This window comes from Lissotriton vulgaris, chromosome 8 (genome assembly GCF_964263255.1).
Source record: "Lissotriton vulgaris chromosome 8, aLisVul1.2, whole genome shotgun sequence".
Taxonomy (NCBI): domain Eukaryota; kingdom Metazoa; phylum Chordata; class Amphibia; order Caudata; family Salamandridae; genus Lissotriton; species Lissotriton vulgaris.
Genome location: NC_141696.1, coordinates 52,235,248 through 52,255,708, shown reverse-complemented (window position 1 = coordinate 52,255,708; position 20,461 = coordinate 52,235,248). Strand labels below are relative to the sequence as shown.

At 48.2% G+C, this 20,461-nt stretch overlaps 1 protein-coding gene across 1 annotated transcript in view; it reads left to right on the top strand.

The window, feature by feature from the left end:
* LOC147693361 (transient receptor potential cation channel subfamily M member 2-like) overlaps nucleotides 1-20,461 on the top strand; it is a 1,943,547-nt gene that overhangs the window by 946,324 nt on the left and 976,762 nt on the right. The gene's annotated exons all lie outside the window — the stretch shown is intronic.

Below are 20,461 nucleotides of genomic sequence, written 5' to 3'. Positions count from 1 at the left end.
GATCGCTACTTTCTTTGGACAAAGCAACGCGTTTAGGAGATCACGCACCAGTTCTCCGTGCATAATGTGTACTCCATGAGAAGTCAAAAACCCACGTTCTCTCCAGAGTAGCCCGAAGTCATGCGCTACTCCGAACGCGTACCGGCTGTCTGTGTATATGTTCACACATAGGCCAGCACTCAATTCACAGGCTCTTGTCAAGGCTAGCAGCTCTGCTGCCTGAGCTGATTTTTGTGGTATTCGTGCTGTTTCCACCACTGTCTTAAGTGTCGTGATTGCATATGCTGCGGAAGTCGTACCATCTGGCAGCCTCAAACACGATCCATCAACCCACAGTTCCCCATCCACATCTGGAAGTGGCATATCCTGTAAGTCAACACGACCCTTTGTCTGTTCCTCGGTCAGGAAAACACAGTCATGATGTTTTTCTTCCTGACCCTCCTCAACCCGATAAGGCAATAAAGTGGCAGGGTTCAGGGTAGCACATCTTTTCAGTGTGATGTGTGGCGCCAAAAGTGTAAGCTCATATCCTGTTAAACGTGCACTGGTAAGATATTGAGTCTTTGTTTGATTTAACAGGGCATCTACTGCGTGGGGAACTAGCACCAACAATTTATGCGATAAAACTATTCCCTCACTCTGTCGTATAGCTACCGCTGTTGCTGCAACTGCTCGAAAGCACCCAGGTAACCCTCGTGCTACGGGGTCAAGAACCGCCGAGAAATATGCACATGGCCTCTGCTTGTCTCCGTGTGCCTGCACTAACACTGATAATGCGCACCCATCTTTCTCGTGCACGTACAACATGAAGATCTTTGTGTAATCTGGTGTACCTAACACGGGTGCAGAACAAAGGGCCTGTCTCAGTTGTTCAAAGGCATGTTGACATTCATCTGTCCATTCTAGGGGCATTGGTGTGGTTTTGGACAGTAAAGCTAACAAAGGTTTGATAATGTGTGAGAACCCCGTGATCCACTGTCTACAGAAGGACGTTAATCCTATAAAAGCACGTACATCTCTCTGTGTGCTGGGGACTGGTGTATCTAAAATCGCCTGAATTCGATCTGATGTTAATGCACGCCCCTCCTTAGACAAAAGATGACCGAGGTAGGTCACCTTGGGTCTACAGTATTGGAGCTTTTTCTTCGAGACTTTATGATTATGCTGAGCCAAAAAGGAAAGCAAAGCAAGCGTACTCCCCTCACATTGTGCATAAGTGTCAGCAGCCAACAAAATGTCGTCGACATACTGGATAAGGGCAACTCCAGATTGCAATTGAAAGGAATCAAGCTGGATGGATGCAAGGATGCAATGTCTTGTATAGTACAAAACCTGTCCGATTCAGGGTAATTGTCATTCAAAATAACCCGCACTCCCTCGGGAGCGCAGCGTATAGTTGCTCGGAAGTATTTAAGCAAGTCGATGCCCAAAATGTTATCTGGTGTATGGGGAGATAGCAAAAATTGACCAAAACTGAAAAATGTATCAAGACAAAGTGCAAGAGGCTTCGATAATGGGCTGGGAGTGGGTGTGCCGTCAAACCCAATACATGTAATCATATCGCCAGACAGGGGAGCCCTCGGAACCAAGTTTTTAGACAAAGCGCTACGAGTAGCCCCTGTATCGACTAGAAACTGATCAGTAGAACCCAAGATGCCCGCTGATACATATGGACCACTCTGATCTACTGGCACTTCAACTGATTCCTTACCCCATCCTACTCAATCCTATGCATGTACATAATCCTGATGTTCCACATTCTCGCCTTCCGATATCTGGTACTGGTTCCGTCTATCAAAGGTGTTACACTCATCCTGGCCACGGCCCCTCTCCTCAAACCTACTACGATCACCTCCACTACCTCTCGCCCCCGAATAACTTCCCCTCGACCGTCCACCTCCACGACCACGCTGACTACGCTGCTCACGAAGTACCGAGCAATCCTCAGCCCAATGCCCAAACTCCTTACAATAGGCACATTGATCCTCCGCTATATCCGTACGCCCGTACGACGCATTACCCCCTGCTCGTCTGCCTCTATCATTCCCTCTAGATTGCGTTCCCCGAACCTGCGCCAACATCACCTTTGTTTTCAATTCCTTCGCTTTCTTATCAACACTTTCCTTAGCCTCCAATTCCTGTCGCTCATAATACTGAGCCATAGTTAACAAAGAATCAGGGGTCGCCGTGGCCCAGGAACTTTCACTCGATTTTAATCGTTTTGCAATCTCCGGTAGGAGATTAGCCACATACTTATCTACAAACAAATGCCTACCCGTATTGTCTGTTAACAATTGACCACTGTAATCGTGAAACGCCTCTTCGAAGCGTGTAAAGAAATCTGAAACCGTTTCATCTGACTTTTGTTTACACGAAGCTAACATGGTCCAATCAATCTTTTTGGAAGGAACAAGCGTTTTTAATTTAACCAAAATAGCCGCCCAGAGGTTTAGAATCAATTCACATGGCTTGCATGCAGGTTCCCTATCTAAATCAGCTGTATTTATTTCTTTCCATGTTCCCCCAAGTATTGTTTCATCATTATTTTTACGAATTAGTCTCCACATGTCAGGCGGTAGAATTAACCCAAAAAACAAATCTATATCAACGAGAGTCATGACACAGGACAAAATAGCCCCTTCAACCCCTTCATAGAACGCTGCCGGATTTTTACGAAGGTCAGGCAAAGAATTTTTCAACGCCATAACATCTGCTCTATTCCAAGGCGTATACACCCAATTATATATAAAATACCCCTTCGCATCCTTCGACGTTTTACCGTCATCTGTACCCTCCCCTTTAGGCGGAACATACAAAGGTGCGGCTTCACGCATAGGCATAACATGCACGTTAGAATTCTTATCTGAACCCCGGAGAGAACACTCCTTAGACTGCTCAGTGGACTCCGGCCTGGACTCCTTATTCTTTTTCCGCTCGTCCCGTAATCTGGACGTCTCATCCCGCAGCTGGATCAGTTGCTTGTAAAAGGTATCAACATCTGCAAGATCAAATAAACCTTTATCCAAATTCTCACAATGAACTGACACAGCCTTAGGTTCTAACGTGTCCGAAAATTTACGAAATGTAGTAACAACTTCATCAGCCAAAGTAGCCAAAAAATACAACAATTCTCGCTCTGTCCATTTACCCCTTTCAGTAACAACCTCAGGCAGAGTAACATAATTTGTATTCACTTTACGGGCCCAACTACGCAAGTCCGCGGCCCTTTCCGCAGATAACCTGACACTCGACTTATCCCCTTTTCCTGGCTTATCCTGTCCTTCGTCGTCAGATTCTCCAGTCGGAGCCGTAGGCGAAACGTACGGAGGCGGCGATCGATCTAGTAACGAAAAATCATCAATTTAATTATTAAGGACAGGATAAAGTGGTCGACGAATAGGGAATTGACCAGTCGTTTGCAATTTACGTTCCCGTTCCTCCCTCTCTCTCTTTTCCTGAGCCTCCTTTTACTCAAGCTGTAAAGCCTTATCTCGAGCAGCCTTGCGCTGCTCTTTGTCCGCCAAGGCAACCTGACGTTTCATTCGTTCACGCACCGCTTTCTCCCACATTCGCACACAATCAAACCTATTTTGTCTAGACCTACGTTGGAACAAACACTGCTCCACAAACTGAACCTTTCGCAAATCGAACGACCCATGTAGTGGCCATTGCAATTCGGGATCGGTTTTAGTATATTTATGCCATAATTTACTGTACATTATAGGGGGAAGGCCAAATTTAATGTACATCTCACGATTTGGAGTTCCTTCTGGAGGAGCCGGCTGTGATTCCGCTAACCTAATTGAGGTACCATTTCCAAGACAGCACATCCCTCGGAGTGTGCTTAAAACAGGCATGTTCAGAAAATATCACGAAAGCGTGATACCGTATAAACTGGCACTTACAGTACTTCACACAAATGTGCCGCTCAGAGGAAAAAAAACAAAATTAGAGAAACATCTCTACATGCCTGCCTATGTGAAGTGCACTACACATATGATTCAAAGGTCACAAAGTCACAAATGTTAGCTAACTCAAATCATAGACACAAATCATAGAACTTCGGCAAGCGTCCGAAGACTACCTTACCGATCACAAATCATAGAACTTCAGTAAGCGTCCGCAGACTACCTTACCGATCACAAATCTTACCCAAATCTCAAAGGTCCAGATTCCAACTGCCAAGGTCTTTAATCGAATCAGCCAAACGGCACTTATCCAGCAACGCAGACGATCAAGAACTCAGTCGGAGACCGGCGCCACCTGGAAGGTCAGATCGGAAGGAAAGGAAGAAACACCGTGGGTGCCAAGACTCGGGTCACTCTGTGGCAGCGTACGCGTCCATGGCGAGTGTCCAAACTTTCGTCACGACCTCTCCTTCGGGCATCCGAGTCGCCGATGAGTCCCTTCGTGGTTGCCAATTTGTTGTATGGGGTTCTTAAGGCCTACATGCTCCGTAGGTAACCCACTTACAATGAAAGAACTGTTGGCACGGAAACGGAAAAGTACAAAGAACAAGTTTATTAAGACCCCATGGGGTGGTGGTACATTCCTACAACACCCTTCGGCAATGCAAGAAGTATCACACCGATCGTTGGTGTGATTCGTTCTTTTATACAGTTTACAGGTAATAAAAAGATAGGCGGTACAAGATTTACAGAGTTTATGTACATATATGGTCATTTTTGGAACACAGCCAACTCATAGGAGGGGTTACGACCCCACTGGTCAGTTTGGCGGCACATTCCTGAGGGGTGACTGGTCAGTTGGAACTACGCATGTGTGGGCTTGACCGTTACTAAAAATAGCCTGTTGCTGGGCAAAGTCGAGTGGCCAGTAGTACAGACAACGAACTAAAAGGCATGCTGACCACGAGGCGGCTCATTCTCTAAAATGGCCGCCGTACCATACAAAATGGCGTTCTCTAATATGGCCAAGATAAAGAAAAGAACGTGTAGCACAGCTAAGCGCTAACTCGGCCAATGTCAAATTACGACAACTCGTTTCAACCCCCGGAGGGCCTTGATCACATGGCACGCATCAACAGTTAGAAGTTTGCCTTTTAAACCATTTTCTAAAAGTTTCCTTAAAGTGACGTGCAACATTTTGCAAGGTAACCGTAAACATAGAAAAAATACTCTCCTTTTACATAATAGGTTTTTGGTTAAAAATAGCACCCAGGTATAAATACCTAAACATCCTCTTGGGATTTTCCCAATGTAGGATCATAAAACCATGCAACCAAAGAAATGTTATCGAAATTTAGCAGCAATTGAAACTTTACAATATTCAAAATTCCATTGTTTTACTGCCTATACCTATCCCAAACCCCCTGGGTGGTGTTACCACTTTTTGCCTCAAGTCACCTGGATTCTCTCTATCTAATACATACATTCTATTACTGGATATTGGCCTTGATGGGGTGGTAAATCTATTGGTAAAGTACAGGCAGATCTAAAGTGCTGGTGCATATGCAATTCATCAAATGTAAACATAGGTATAGTAAACCTTACGACAATAAAACCACAAGTGCCAGTGCATACTAAATTACTTCAAAGTGCTATGTGCGAGTTTCACCACAGTGTAAAGTAATAAAAGGGGGCCTTACGCAGTTTCAGTTTGACCCTTGTGGTCTGATGCTGGGGGACTGCTGTTGTTTTCATGCCATTCGTATGTAAAAAGTCTACCTTTAAATCCCATCTAGAGGCATGTGTACAACTCTTCCGTGGTGTAAAGACCCACCGGTTGCTATGAATCGAGATCAAGAATGTAGCGTGTTTCTAATCTCCTAAGGGCTTTCTCTCTGTTCATTCCACTTTTGTTTGGTGGAACGACATTGATTTGACATTTTTTGGGTCAGCACTGTGGGCTTTACCAAAATGCCGAGCCACAGGGGAGGATTGTTCTTGATTTTTGATAGCCCTAATGTGCTGGAGTATCCTCTTGTGCCCCTGAAGTATAGTACTTCCTAGGTATCGTAGCCCACAAGGGCACTCCAGCACATAAACAACGTAGTCTGATTTTCATGTCAGGGCTTTGTTGATGGGTTGTTCATGGTCCCCAAATGGTGTCTTGTAGGAGGTTTTATTGATACCAAATTTGCATGCCTTACATAGCTTTCATTTGTAAAATCCTTTTCTCTGAGTTAGCCATGTGCCGTTTTTCTGACTGCCAGGATAATTCTGAACCAAAGTGTTTTTCATATAGGGTGCCTTGCTATACATTATTTGCTTCGCAAACAAATGATGGATGGAATGCATTTACCCCAAGAGATCTGGGTTAAATCCATCTTTATTTTGCTCACCATGCCACCCCAGTTTAGACCCAGCCATATGCAAATCAGTCTTGACCCTGTGCCTCCTGGGAGCAGTCCAGACCAAATTGCCAAGCCAGGTCCTCCTTGGACCAGAAGCAAGCATCCTGGGACCGGTTCCTAGTATTACCCTTCATCTGATAGCGACTACTAGCCGCAAATTCCTCAACGTAGAATTATCCCCAGGCGTGAGACTGGATCCGTAAAACTTTTCTGCCACAGCATCCCTGCGCGCCGGGAGAACAGCACCACGTGACTCCGCCCTGATGTCATCCGCATCCGTGACGTCAGCGAGGATAAATAAGTCCCACCCCGGTGCGCCTACGTCAGTTTTTCTCTTTTCTGGGTGCAACGCAGATCCGGGATTGTGTCCTGGCCTGTTTTCAGGCCTTCTCTTTTTCTTCACGCTTTGGCGCATTGGAACAGTGTGCCATTGCCTCGGGCTTCAAGACGTGTACCTCCTGTACACGTCCCATGTCCGCGATGGACCCTCACCCAATTTGCATGTGGTGCCTTGGTGAGCACCACGACTCAGAGGATTGCGACACCTGCCAGCACCTTCAGCCTAAATCACGGTGGGAGCGCCGATATGAAGTTGCTGTCAGCGCTCTTATCCAGGCCGGTGTCATCTTCGGAACCTGGCATCCCCGCCTCAAATCCCTACAGGGTTCCCTGTGGTGTCGCAGGAGGTCGCCCAGACTCCGGGCTTGCCTCCGAGTCACCCTTGGTCCTCTGAGCAGGCGGATGCCTCGCCAGAGGTCGAGCTGGCGCCGTTTCGGCGCCGGGAGTGTTCTTCCCAGGCTCCGGTGAAATCACGGGTGGAGTCCGGGACCTGGGGTTCTTTCCCTAGTCCCTCTCGGTCCTTGACGCAAGCGGCTGCCCCATCAGAGGCCTAGCCGGAGCCTTTTTGGCGCATCTCCTTCGCCGTTCTGGCGTCGACCCCGCCCCGTTCTCCTGGAGAGCACATGGTGGTAGAAGTTGATCCGGCGCCACATGTGCCCACTCCAGCGCGGATCGACGTCAATCAGGCGCCAGTGGCGGACTCCACGGAGCCGCCCAGGCGTCGGGTCCTGGATTCATCTCCTGAATTCCCTTCTTCTCCAGAGTGCTGTTTTCTGTTGGTGTGTTCCTTCCCGGAGACAGGGTACCATGTGGATGCCTTTTCACTGGCATCTTCCAGGGAAGGCTCCTCGCCGTCCCCACGGCCTAATTCCTCGAACCCTTCTTTCCGAGGCTCGCTGCTGGCTTTTCCACTGGCCTCTCCACCTTCCCCTGTTGTTCCCCATTCATCTGTTGACCCTCCACTGTTCCGGGGATGACCGCTTCCCCTTGGACTTGGGGATGGACGGCTCAGTCTGCAGCCGTCACCCACAGAGCAATTACTTTCCCCTCCGCAGCGCCCTACTGAGGCCAGTGTTGCCTTTGTACGGGCTATTTCACCAGCCACTGGTATTCTGTGGATGGGTGAACCTGTCACTCCGTTTCCTACAGACAACCTTTTGGAAGTTCTCCACCATGGCTCTGGTGGACTGGAGTTGTTTCTTCCTTTTGAAGCTTCACTCCACAGTTCTCTTATGGGGGTTGGGGGTGTCCTGCCACGGGCGATCCGGTGCCTCAGGCACTCCTGCATCACCACCGTCCCACTCCGCACGACCCTGTCTGACTTTCCTTCCACCCTTTTACTCAAGGCTCTCTTCTGCTGAATGCCTTTCTGTGTTTGCCTGGGGTGTTGTTTCCTCCGTCTCGGGAGGCCCGGTGGTTAGATTCATGGGGATGTCTCCGCTTCTTCCAGTGCTGCCTTGCGGGTGCTTAACACTTTGTGTGTGTTGACTAGGGCTACTTCCAGCTTGTTGGACTCTGTTGAGTCCCTTCTTTCTCATGTCTTCCATGAGGGTGCCCGTGCTGATCTGCGGGGCCATGTGTTGGATGGTAGAGAATTTGTGGCGTTTATTGTTCGTGCGGCCTTGGATGTTGCCGATGCTCTTGGCTGTGCTATGTATGTAATCTGCTTTTATGAGGATTACTCGAATAAAGCCTCTCTGACTTGACTTGACTTGGCACTCCGTCGCCATGCCTGGCTACGTGATGCCGTTTTTCCTGAAAATATTAGAGAGCGTCTGGTTGATCTACCATTAGACAGGGTCCTTCTATTTGATACTCATTCAGACTCTGCCATTCAGCGTCTTCTTGCGGGCCTTCATCTTCCTCCTTCTCCTCAGTAGGTTGGTTTGTTGATCCCCCGGGTCTTGATGGGAGGTGTTATCCCACTTGCTCCTGGAATCTGGGTTAGAGTGACTGTTACACTTTCTGGGTGGTTTGTTGTGCCCTTGGTTGGCCCGCTTCTTCAGTTAGCTGCTGGTTCAGCCCTCCCTTTTTTGGCAAGAGTATACAATTTGGCTGCTTACTAACCCTTCTGTGGTTTCTGCCGCAGGTTTATAGTTTTGTTCTCTGAGACGGGATTTATTCCCTAAGAGTGGTTCCCATACTTTTCTTGAGACGTGTCATACTCCATGTGGGGTACATGTAGCTATTGCATAGCTCTCTCTTTCGCTGGGAGGGTGTGGACTCTCTCTTGTGGGTTCTTGCCTTTCCTGGTGTCGTTGTATCCGCTGGTGCGGTTCTTGATTATTCCCTGGACGTTGCTGGCACTGCTTCAGTTCTGTCTTTCTAGGTATCTGATGTATAGTTTGACTGGCTTGGTATGTCAGTTTCGGCGTTGTGCTGCGGTGTTTCACCCTCCTGTCTGCCATTTCGACCTGGTCCTCTCTCTGGTGTTCCAGGGAGGATGATCTTCTGTGTTGACGGCTGGGTCCGTCCTACTTGTTATTCCTCTTGTCTTCTGGCTGGTCCCACTTTTTCGTGGGTTGGTTTTGGTGTGGAACGGTCCCCTTCTTGGAGTCGTTCGAGATTTTCTTGGCCCTTGCCCTCGTTATCAGCTGGATGTGGTCTGGCGCTTAGCTTGGGCGCTTGTCTGTGGTCAGCGGCACCGCTTGTTCTGCTGGTCTTCGACCGGGGACCTTGCCGTAGGTCCTTGTGCTCATACCTTTGTTCTCACTAGGGATTTTTGAGACTACACCTTTCTATCCACGTCTGCCTTGTTGCCTGAGGCATCATTCCTGCCTTGCCCATTAACTTCAGGCTGTGTCAGGTTCAGCTGTCCCTTTCACTGTGTGTGTGTTCCAGTGGAGGGGTTTGCCTCCATTCTGTATGTTCTCCTTGGAGTCTTCGGATGATTCTTTTTCCTCTGTATTCCTCTGCCGTTGTCTATTCCTCTGGGCTTCTGGCGGGGGTCCCAGGTGTCTTGACAGGGCTTAGGGTGTACTGTCCTCCCTTCGTCTGGTCTTGCTTCTTGCTTGGTAGGGGTTGGGCCGCTCTCTCATCTCCTCTCCTTAACACATTCCCTGTGGGGCTCTGTGTTTTTCTAAGCGGGTGAGGTCCTCCTCTGCCTGGAGGGGGACTGGGTTTCTCCCTGTCCCTATGACTCGACCCCTCTGGGGCCATGTATTGTTCCTGGCTGAGGGGGTCCTTTCGCCAACCCTCCTCCCCTTTGGGTATTGCTAGGGTATCTATTCTACGTTAAGGAATCTGTGGCTAGTAGTCTCCATCAGATGTACGAGTTACTTACCTTCGGTAATGATGTATCTGGTAGAGACGATTCTAGCCGTGGATTCCTTTACGACCCTCCCTTCCTCCCCGTTTCTGCGAGGACCCTTCTTGGTCTTCTGCACTCGCCTGCCTCAGTACGACTGTACTCTGCTAGTGCCCTTTTCTTACTCCCTCCCTAGGGGGATGCTTGCCTTGTTGTTGGTCCATTCCTTCCCTTCTGGTGATTGTGTAATGAATTCCTGGGTACTTCTGCGCCCCTGCACCTTAGTCCAATGTGGAGTTTGCTCGTGCTCTGCTTCTTTGTGTGGCTTGCACTTCTAACTCTCGCAGTCCTTGGGGTTGAGGACCCTTGATTGGGTCTCGACCCTCAATTCTTTTTAGGAGATCCTTCCTGTTGGTGTTGTCTGCGGGTGACTTGTCATGGCTCTTCTGTTCTGGCCCTGGAACACTTCTTGTTCTTGGCGGCGATTGCAGACTTCTTTGTCTGTTGCGCATTCTTTCGTATGCTTTCTGCCCTTGGGGAGGCTGTTGTACTTGTCTGCAGGCTTGCTTCAGTAGCTGCGCTCTGTACTTTCATTCCATGACTTGGTGCCTTGGTACCTGGCACTATTCTGGATGGTGCTGTTCCTCACCGTTCATTCCTTTCCCTTCTGTTTAGCTGGGTTTTTCGCACACTGTTTCAGTATTCTCACAGCTTTGTTTGTGATGGCTTCGTGTTGTGGCGCGGACAAGTTCTCCAAAGAAAACTTACGTAGGCGTGCCGGGATGGGACTTATGTATCCTCGCTGACGTGACAGACGCGGACGACGTCAGGGCAGTCACGTGGTGCTGTCCCCCGGCACGCAGGGATGCTGTGGCAGAAAAGTTTTCCGGATCCAGTCTCACGCCTGGGGATAATTCTATGTTAAGGAATCTGTGGCTAGAATCGTCTCTACCAGATACATCGCTACCGAAGGTAAGTAACTCGTACACCAGCCAGGCTAGCTTGAATCCAGTGGCGTAGTGAGTGAGGGACCCACGTCTGGACATACCCATCCCACTTAGGGTGAAAAGTGCTACGCAAACAAAAGATGGACTGAATGCTGAAAAGAATCATACATTCACCCCAGTCAAGAGATCTGGGTTAAATCCATTGTTCTTTTGCTCACCATGCCCCCCAGTTTAGACCCAGCCATATGCAGATCAGTCCTGACCCTGTGGTTCATGGGAACAGTCCAGACCGAACTGCCGAGCAAGATTCAAGCTAGCCTGGCTGATGAAGGGTAATGCCCTGAAACCGGTCCCAGAATGCTTGTTTCCGGTCCAGAAAGGACCTGGCCTGGCTGTTCGGGCTGGACTGTTCCCACAAGGAACAGGAGCAACTGATTTGCATATGGCTGAGTCCAAACTAAGGTGGTATGGTGAGTAAGGGTGGGCGTAAAATCCGTTTCGCGGGCGAATTTGCGGATTTTCCGCGATTTCGCGATCCGCGAATCTCGCGAAATCGCCGTAAAATCCACGAATCAGCGGGGACGAATTTTCAGCCAAGCAAGGGTTACAGCAGCAGGTGCAAAAGTTAAACCTAATTTCTTTGTAACCTTTTACAAAAGGGTTACAAACAAATTAACTTCAACTTGGACACCTGCTGCTAATTGCTTCCTGGCGCCTCGTTGCCTACTTGCAACTATTCTCTGACCCTGCTCTGACCCTTGAAGCAGGGTTAGAGAATAGTTACAAGTAGGCAACGAGGCACCTGTCCAAGGAATTAAACCTCATCAGGAAGCACTTACAGATATAAAAAAACGGGAAGAAGGGAGAGGATGGCAAATACACCCATTTTGAGTTGTCAGGAGGGGTTAAACTAAAAGAGACCTTTACAGCACAATTTTCATATGCATTTTGCTAAAAATAAAAAGCTGTATGTTCTGTAGGGACAACTCAGGAATCTGGCCCTTCAGAGATCCGGCCTCTCTTTCTTTCTCTCGTTCTCTCTCTCCCTCTCTCTTTCCCTCTCTTTCTCTCTCTATCTATCTATCTATCTATCTATCTATCTATCTATCTATCTCTCTCTCCCTCTCCCATAAACGACTGCATGGGTAACTTCGCTATGCAAGCGGCTCGCGAAGATGCAAAAAGCCCCACGAACACGCAAAAAACCCCGCGAACACGCAAAAAAACAAAAATTCGCACAAATTCGCGAATTTTGCGGATCGCGAATTCGCAAAATTAGCCCATGTAATGGTGAGCAAAAGAATGATGGATTTAACCCAGATCCTTCTGACTGGAGGTGAATGTTTGCATTGTCCAGCATTCCATTCATCAATTGTTTCTTTTGCATATGTCACCCTAAGTGGGGAGGGTATGCCTAGACGTGGGTCCTGTGCTTACTACACCAATGGCTTCAAGCTAGCCTGGCTGATGGAAGGTGATGCCCTGAAACCGGTCCCAGGATGCTTGTTTCCGGTCCAGGGAGGACCTGGCTTGGCAGTTCGGGCTGGACTGTTTCCACAAGGAAGAGGGTCAAGGCTGATTTGCATATGGCTGAGTCCAAACTGAGGTGGTGTGGTGAGCTAAATAATGATAGATTTAACCCAGATCCTTGTGACTGGTGGTGAATGTTTGCATTGTTCAGCATTCCATTCATCTATTGTTTATTTTGCATATGTCACCCTACATGGGAAGGGTATGCCCAGATGTGGGTCCCATGCTCACTACACCACTGTATTCAAGTCAGCATGGCTGATGAAGGGTGATGCCCTGAAACTGGTCCCAGGATGCTTGTTTGCAGTCCAGGAAGGACCTGGATTGGCAGTTTGGACTGCACTGTTCCCACAAGGAACAGGGTCAAGGCTGATTTGCATATGGCTGAGTCCAAACTGGGGTGGTGTGGTGAGCAAAAGAATGATGGATTTAACCCATATCCTTGTGACTGGGGTGAATGTTTGCATTGTCATGCATTCCGTTAATCAATTGTTACTTTTGCATACGTCGCCCTAAGTGGGAAGGGTATGCCCAGACGTGGGTCCCGTGCTCACTACACCACTGGATTCAAGCTAGCCTAGCTGATGAAGGGTGATGCCCTGAAACCGGTCCCAGGATGCTGACCTGGCTTGGCAGTTCGGGCTGGACTGTTCCCACAAGGAACAGGGTCAAGGCTGATTTGCATATGGCTGAGTCCAAACTGGGATGGTGTGGTGAGCAAAAGAATGATGGATTTAACCCATATCCTTGTGACTGGGGTGAATGTTTGCATTGTCATGCATTCCATTAATCAATTTGACTTTTGCATATGTCGCCTTAAGTGGGAAGGGTATGCCCAGACGTGGATCCCGTGCTCACTACACCACTGGATTGAAGCTCGCCTGGCTGATGAAGGGTGATGCCCTGAAACTGGTCCCAGCATGCTTGTTTCCGGTCCATGGAGGACCTAGCTTGGCAGTTCGGGCTGGACTGTTCCCACAAGGACTGATTTGCATATGGCTGAGTCCAAACTGGGGTGGTGTAGTGAGCAAAAGAATGATGGATTTAACCCAGATCCTTGTGACTAGGGGTGAATATTTGCATTGTCCAGATTTTGGTTTATCAATTGTTTCTTTTGCATATGTCGCCCTAAGTGAGAAGGGTATTCCCAGATGTGGCTCCCATGCTCACTACACCACTGGATCCAAGCTAGCCTGGCTGATGGAGGGTGATGCCCTGAAACCGGTTCCAGGATGCTAGTTTCTGGTCCAGGGAGGACCTGGCTTGGCAGTTCGGGCTGGACTGTTCCCACAATGAACAGGGTCAAGGCTGATTTGCATATGGCTGAGTCCAAACTGGGGTGGTGTGGTGAGCAAAAGAATGATGGATTTAACCCATATCCTTTTGACTGGGGGTGAATGTTTGCATTGTCATGCATTCCGTTAATCAATTGTTACTTTTGCATATGTCGCCCTAAGTGGGAAGGGTATGCCCAGATGTGGCTCCCGTGCTCACTACACCACTGGATTCGAACTAGCCTGGCTGATGGAGGGTGATGTCTGAAACCGGTTCCAGGATGCTTGTTTCTGGTGCATTGAGGACCTGGCTTGGCAATTCGGGCTGGACTGTTCCCACGAGGACCAGGGTCAAGTCTGATTTGCATATGGCTGAGTCCAAACTGGGGTGGTGTGGTGAGCAAAAAAATAGTTGGATTTAACACAGATCCTTGTGACTGATGGTGAATGTTTGCATTGTCCAGCATTCCGTTCATCTATTGTTTCTTTTGTATACGTCACCCTAAGTGGGAAGGATATGCCCATATGTGGGTCCCATGCTCACTACACCACTGTATTAAAGTTAGCATGGCTTATGGAGGGTGATGCCCTGAAACCGGTTCCAGGATGCTTGTTTCCGGTCCAGGGAGAACCTGGCTTGGCAGTTCGGGCTGGACTGTTCCCACAAGGAACAGGGTCAAGGCTGATTTGCATATGGCTGAGTCCAAACTGGGGTGGTGTGGTGAGCAAAAGAATGATGGATTTAACCTAGATCCTTGTGACTGGGGGTGGATGTTTGCATTGTCCAGAATTTCGTTCATCTATTGTTTCTTTTGTATACGTCACCCTAAGTGGGAAGGATATGCCCATATGTGGGTCCCATGCTCACTACACCACTGTATTAAAGTTAGCATGGCTTATGGAGGGTGATGCCCTGAAACCGGTTCCAGGATGCTTGTTTCCGGTCCAGGGAGAACCTGGCTTGGCAGTTCGGGCTGGACTGTTCCCACAAGGAACAGGGTCAAGGCTGATTTGCATATGGCTGAGTCCAAACTGGGGTGGTGTGGTGAGCAAAAGAATGATGGATTTAACCCAGATCCTTGTGACTGGGGGTGGATGTTTGCATTGTCCAGAATTTCGTTCATCAATTGTTTCTTTTGCATATGTCGCCCCAAGTGGGAAGGGTATGCCTAGATGTGTGTCCCGTGCTCACTGCACCACTGGATTCAAGCTTGCCCTGCTGATGGAGGGTGATGCCCTGAAACCGGTTCCAGGATGCTTGTTTCCGGTCCAGGGTGGACCTGGCTTGGCAGTTCGGGCTGGACTTTTCCCACAAGGAACAGGGTCAAGGCTGATTTGCATATGGCTGAGTCCAAACTGGGGTGGTTTGGTGAGCAAATTTTTTTGGGATTTAGCCCAGATCCTTGTGACTGATGGTGAATGTTTGCATTGTCCAGCATTCCGTTCATCTATTGTTTCTTTTGCATACGTCGCCCTAAGTTAGAAGGGTATGTCCACATGTGGGTCTCATGCTCACTACACCACTGGATTCAAGTTAGCATGGCTGATGGAGGGTGATGCCCTGAAACCGGTGCCAGGATGCTTGTTTCCAGTCCAGGGAGGACCTGGCTTGGCAGTTCGGGCTGGACTGTTCCCACAAGGAACAGGGTCAAGACTGATTTGCATATGGCTGAGTCCAAACTGGGGTGGTGTGGTTATCAAAAGAATGATGGATGTTACCCAGATCCTTGTGACTGGGGGTGGATGTTTGAATTGTCCAGAATTTCGTTAATCAATTGTTTCTTTTGCATATGTCGCCGCAAGTGGGAAGGGTATGCCTAGACGTGTGTCCCGTGCTCACTGCACCACTGGATTCAAGCTAGCCTGGCTGATGGAGGATGATGGCCTGAAACCGGTTCCAGGATGCTTGTTTCCGGTCCAGGGTGGACCTGGCTTGGCAGTTCGGGCTGGACTGTTCCCACAAGGAACAGGGTCAAGGCTGATTTGCATATGGCTGAGTCCAAACTGGGGTGGTTTGGTGAGCAATTTTTTTTTGGATTTAGCCCAGATCCTTGTGACTGATGGTGAATGTTTGCATTGTCCAGCATTCCGTTCATCTATTGTTTCTTTTGTATACGTCGCCCTAAGTTAGAAGGGTATGTCCACATGTGGGTCTCATGCTCACTACACCACTGGATTCAAGTTAGCATGGCTGATGGAGGGTGATGCCCTGAAACCGGTGCCAGGATGCTTGTTTCCAGTCCAGGGAGAACCTGGCTTGGCAGTTCGGGCTGGACTGTTCCCACAAGGAACAGGGTCAAGGCTGATTTGCATATTGCTGAGTCCAAACTGGGGTGGTGTGGTGAGCAAAAGAATGATGGATTTAACCCAGATCCTTGTGACTGGGGGTGGATGTTTGCATTGTCCAGAATTTCGTTCATCAATTGTTTCTTTTGCATATGTCGCCCCAAGTGGGAAGGGTATGCCTAGATGTGTGTCCCGTGCTCACTGCACCACTGGATTCAAGCTTGCCCTGCTGATGGAGGGTGATGCCCTGAAAGCGGTTCCAGGATGCTTGTTTCCGGTCCAGGGTGGACCTGGCTTGGCAGTTCGGGCTGGACTGTTCCCACAAGGAACAGGGTAAAGGCTGATTTGCATATGGCTGAGTCCAAACTGGGGTGGTTTGGTGAGCAAATTCTTTTTGGATTTAGCCCAGATCCTTGTGACTGATGGTGAATGTTTGCATTGTCCAGTATTCCGTTCATCTATTGTTTCTTTTGCATACGTCGCCCTAAGTTAGAAGGGTTTGTCCACATGTGGGTCTCATGCTCACTACACCACTGGATTCAAGTTAGCATGGCTGATGGAGGGTGATGCCCTGAAACCGGTGCCAGGATGCTTGTTTCCGGTCCAGGGAGGACCTGGCTTGGCAGTTCGGGCTGGACTGTTCCCACAAGGAACAGGGTCAAGACTGATTTGCATATGGCTGAGTCCAAACTGGGGTGGTGTGGTTATCAAAAGAATGATGGATGTTACCCAGATCCTTGTGACTGGGGGTGGATGTTTGAATTGTCCAGAATTTCGTTAATCAATTGTTTCTTTTGCATATGTCGCCGCAAGTGGGAAGGGTATGCCTAGACGTGTGTCCCGTGCTCACTGCACCACTGGATTCAAGCTAGCCTGGCTGATGGAGGATGATGTCCTGAAACCGGTTCCAGGATGCTTGTTTCCAGTCCAGGGTGGACCTGGCTTGGCAGTTCGGGCTGGACTGTTCCCACAAGGAACAGGGTCAAGGCTGATTTGCATATGGCTGAGTCCAAACTGGGGTGGTTTGGTGAGCAATTTTTTTTTGGATTTAGCCCAGATCCTTGTGACTGATGGTGAATGTTTGCATTGTCCAGCATTCCGTTCATCTATTGTTTCTTTTGCATACGTCGCCCTAAGTTAGAAGGGTATGTCCACATGTGGGTCTCATGCTCACTACACCACTGGATTCAAGTTAGCATGGCTGATGGAGGGTGATGCCCTGAAACCGGTGCCAGGATGCTTGTTTCCGGTCCAGGGAGGACCTTGCTTGGCAGTTCGGGCTGGACTGTTCCCACAAGGAACAGGGTCAAGACTGATTGGCATATGGCTGAGTCCAAACTGGGGTGGTGTGGTTATCAAAAGAATGATGGATGTTACCCAGATCCTTGTGACTGGGGGTGGATGTTTGAATTGTCCAGAATTTCGTTAATCAATTGTTTCTTTTGCATATGTCGCCGCAAGTGGGAAGGGTATGCCTAGACGTGTGTCCCGTGCTCACTGCACCACTGGATTCAAGCTAGCCTGGCTGATGGAGGATGATGCCCTGAAACCGGTTCCAGGATGCTTGTTTCTGGTCCAGGGAGGACCTGGCTTGACAGTTTGGGCTGGACTGTTCCCACAAGGAACAGGGTCAAGGCTGATTTGCATATGGCTGAGTCCAAACTGGGGTGGTGTGGTTAGCAAAAGAATGATGGATTTAACCCAGATCCTTGTGACTGGGGGTGAATGTTTGCATTGTCCCGCATTCCGTTAATCAATTGTTTCTTTTGCACATGTTGGCCAGAGTGGGAAGGGTATGCACAGATATGGGTCCCGTGCCAACTACACCACTGGATTCAAGCTGGCCTGGCTGATGAAGAGTGATGCCCTGAAACTGGTCCCAGAATGCTTGTTTCCAGTCCAGGGTGGACCTGGCTTGGCAGTTCGGGCTGGACTGTTCCCACAAGGAACAGGGTCAAGACTGATTTGCATATGGCTGAGTCCAAACTGGGGTGTTGTGGTCAGCAAAGGAATGATGGATTTAACCCAGATCCTTGTGACTGATGGTGAATGTTTGCATTGTCCAGCATTCCATTCATCTATTGTTTCTTTTGCATATGTCGCCCTAAGTGGGAAGGGTATGCCCAGTTGCGGGTCCCATGCTCACTACACCACTGGATTCAAGTCAGCATGGCTGATGAAGGGTGATTCCCTGAAACCGGTCCCAGGATGCTTGTTTCCGGTCCTGGGAGGACCTGGGTGGCAGTTTGGGCTGGATTGGTTCCACAAGGAACAGGGTTAAGACTGATTCGCATATGGCTGAGTCCAAACTGGGGTGGTGTGGTTAGCAAAAGAATGTTGGATTTAACCCAGATCCTTGTGACTGGGGGTGAATGTTTGCATTGTCCAGCATTCCGTTAATCAATTGTTTCTTTTGCACATGTTGCCCTAAGTGGGAAGGGTATGCCCAGATATGGGTCCCTTGCTCACTACACCACTGGATTCAAGCTAGCCTGGCTAATGAAGGGTGATGCCCTGAAACTGGTACCAGGATGCTTGTTTCCAGTCCAGAGAGGACCTGGCTTGGCAGTTCGGACTGCACTGTTCCCACAAGGAACAGGGTCAAGACTGATTTGCATATGGGTGAGTCCAAAATGGGGTGTTGCGGTCAGCAAAAGAATGATGGATTTAACCCAGATCCTTGTGACTGGGGGTGGATGTTTGCATTGTCCAGAATTTCGTTCATCAATTGTTTCTTTTTCATATGTCGCCCTAAGTGGGAAGGGTATGCCCAGACGTGGGTCCCGTGCTCACTACACCACTGGATTCAAGCTAGCCTGGCTGATGGGGTATGATACCCTGAAACCGGTTCCAGGATGCTTGTTTCCCATCCAGAGAGGATCTGGCTTGGCAGTTCGGCTGGGCTGTTCCCACAAGGAACAGAGTCAAGGGCTATGTGCTGAGCAAAATAATGATGGATTTAACGCAGATCCTTGTGACTGGGGAATTGTTTCTTTTGCTATACATTATGGGCCACTCTGTTTGGTAACATAGGGCCAATAACCAGGTCACTCTGGACCAAAGGCCAGATTTTTCTAACTATTTGTCTTGTTTGTTATACCCCTGGATTATTCTAAATGTTTCAGCTCCTTCCTCCTTAATTTTGCTGACTATACAAGTAGTTCCCTATAATTCTTGAGGTTTACTCAGAAGGGCTTCTTTCTTGATTATATTGCTGTTTGTAATGGCAGCGTTGATATTTTTTATGGAGTATCCTCTCGAAAAACCTGTTTTTAATGGCTAATTGTGCTGCCTTCAAATCATCCTCACAACTACATATGATTTTGAGCCATAGCATTTCCCATATGGAATACTCTGAATTAACTGTAGGGTGTGGAAGCTTCTGGCGTGCAACACTGAGTTGCCTGCTGTTGGTTTTCGCTACAGTTTTGTTTATAGCTTGCCCTCTCTAATGTATACCTGTACATCAAGGAAATTGACAGTATCGGAGCTCAAAGTAGCCATAAATAAAGATTGAGGCTGTTGATGTTGAGACCTTCTATAAACTTTTCTGCTTCTGACCTTGTTTCCCGCCAGATTATAAAAAGGTCATCTATAAACCTTAACCAAAGTTTAATGTTGTTTGGAACATATGCCTTATATTCTTTATGTAGGACCAGCTTCTCCTACCATCCCATGTGCAAACAGGCATAACTGGGGGAGAAACTGGCTCCCATAGCTACGCCCCGTTGTTGCTGTTAAAGTGCATTCTGAAACATGAACATTTTATTGCAAAGACAAAACTCTACAAAATTGATTAGCATTTTGCTATGTTGTATACATTCAGGCAGTCTCCTATCTAGGAAGAATTGCAGCGCCCTCGGCCAATCTTGATGATTTATGGACGTGTATAAATGAGGTTACGTCCAAGGTGATTAATATAAAATCATCATGTCACTCAAATTTTTGTATTTTTTACAAAAAGTCCCTCATGTCCCTGAAGTAAGAGGGGAGCTGCTGCACATGTTCCTGCAGAGGGATAATATATAATATATATAATTGATGTCACTGGACTGTCATTTTGCAATAATTTGTGTTCCTGCAGAGTCAGAATCCCTGCATTTTTCCATACCACTAATTTCATGTGGTAGTTGTTATACATGGTTTTGAGAGATAAAGTGTCACTTTTGCTTTACCAGTCTCTATCCGATAGCTGACTCATAGCTTCTTCAATGTAGTCCGCTTTAGTCCATAAAACCGAATTCCCCCCTTTGTCTGAGTTGCGTATTACCACCTCTGTGTTAGTCTTTAATTTGGTCATTTAAGGACGATACTGGAGTTCTTGTTTGTTGATTTTGTGTCTTGTAATTCTTTGCACTTTATGGTTTGTTGTTATAATCAGTCACTGTTTGCTCATGGAAGATGTCAATTGCGTCCCTCGGTGTAATCTGGTTGAAGGTGGAGCGGGGCCTGAAAGGTCTTGTTTCAATGTTTGGATCAGTCTTTTTACTCCTGGGTTCAATTTCCTCATTGTTTTGTGTTG